Below are 1,851 nucleotides of genomic sequence, written 5' to 3' on the forward strand. Positions count from 1 at the left end.
TGGAAAGTCTATAAATGCAACTCATTCTGCTCAGAATTGGAGGACCTTGCCCAAGCTTTGACCTGTAAACACTCCCACCCTCCATTGATAGAATTTCTTGAATATTTCTATTAAAATTGAGTTTTGATTCCCATTCTATTTTGTTATTGAAACTCCAAGAATTCAAAGCCCTTTTGCATCCAAATCAAGCAAGCCCAAGCAAATTGAGATCCAGATCGGGCTTCATCACTGTATACAGAAGGTGAATTTCGTGAAACTTTTATTCTTCGATTCTCCCTCAATTCTCCATCATTTCACTTGGTTTTTGGTTAGCTGAAGTCTTACCAATGTAGGCAACAAGATTGAGTTGCTTTAAGGTTAAATGGAAGCATCTCAGTTCATACTCCTCAATTTTCAATTCCATGTATCTTTCAATATAATGAGAATTGGAGAATTTTAAGGGCAGATTCGAATTCCTGACATTTTTCTCTTCAAATTAGTGTATACACTTTTCATTTTCATGGAAGTTGGTGGTGGACCAGTCCGGTGAGGTCCACCGGAGAAGATGACCGGAGCCCTCGCTCAGGTGGTGTGGTGGCAAGGTCCTATCCATCAGATCATCTTCTCATATTCTAATCTTGGCCATTAGTTCAGATGACTCGTGTTGCAAGCGCGTTGATTGAGGTGTACCATGGATGATACGCGCTTGACCATCAGATCTACCACCTCAATTAATGAGGGGGATCTAATGGCCCTTGTTTTTTTGCTTTTTATTTTTTATTCTGATTTTATGTTTAATCCATTTATTTTATTTTATTCATAGAAATTTCATTTTTAATCCAAAGAATATGGAACTTTCACAAAAAATCTTTAAATATTTTCCTCTTCCATGTATTGAATTAAAATGATTTTTTGGATTAATTTTGATATATTTTGAGAATTAAATAATTTTTGACTTGTTTTTAAATATTTTAAAATACTTATGACTTTCCAAAAATCCTATTTTTTTTGTCTAAGGTCCTTTGACCTTGTTTGACCTAGGATTAATCCCTTGGCCATTTATTTGGTAATTTGAAGGGATTTGAGGTTTTGTCCATTTAAAATTTCATTTTAAAATTGATTTTTATTTGTTTAATTGATTAAAAATATTGTTGAGCCATTTGATTAACTTTGTGATGTTTGAATTTCTGTTTGGCCTTGGTCATGATTGATTTGAACTTTTATTTGACCAATACTATTGGATTTAGGGGATTGATGAAATACACATTTCATCCCTCAAGATGAATGAATATTATTAATCAGATGAATTTCATTCGGTGATCAATTTGAGTTTCTATTTCCCCTCCCCTCTTTATATTCACCCCTATTCTTCCCCAATCCATCATTGACCAATGAATTCTCTTCAAGTCAAATGTTAGTTGATTCATCAATGACCTTGTGTCAGATGAATCAACATGAGCCTGAGTGAGATAGGTCATTCCCACTTTATTTTTGTGTGTGGTATATTTTAGGAGCTTGATTTTTTGTACCAAGTCTCTAACATGCATTAACACCAATATCTTCATTGCCCGATCTCAGATAGTTGTGACTCTACATAAGTCCAATTACGATTGCTTAACATAGAGCTAAATTTGTACCGCAAGACATAACATTCTAGTAAATGAGATTGTAAGTCTCCCATTCTTCATGGCATTGTGTGAAGACTTGACCTTTTTTCCATTCATGAGAGCCAGTGGCATACTTGTTGATTTATCCAAGTTGGAGCCCTTCTTATTGATGATGTCTTGGTTTATGTCTTCATACTTGTGAATGAATGGTTTAGTGTTCTCCAAAGAATGACTTAAAAAATTAAACTCTTCACTAACCTTTGAC

Source organism: Lathyrus oleraceus, chromosome 7 (assembly GCF_024323335.1).
Source record: "Lathyrus oleraceus cultivar Zhongwan6 chromosome 7, CAAS_Psat_ZW6_1.0, whole genome shotgun sequence".
NCBI classification, from domain to species: Eukaryota; Viridiplantae; Streptophyta; class Magnoliopsida; order Fabales; family Fabaceae; genus Lathyrus; species Lathyrus oleraceus.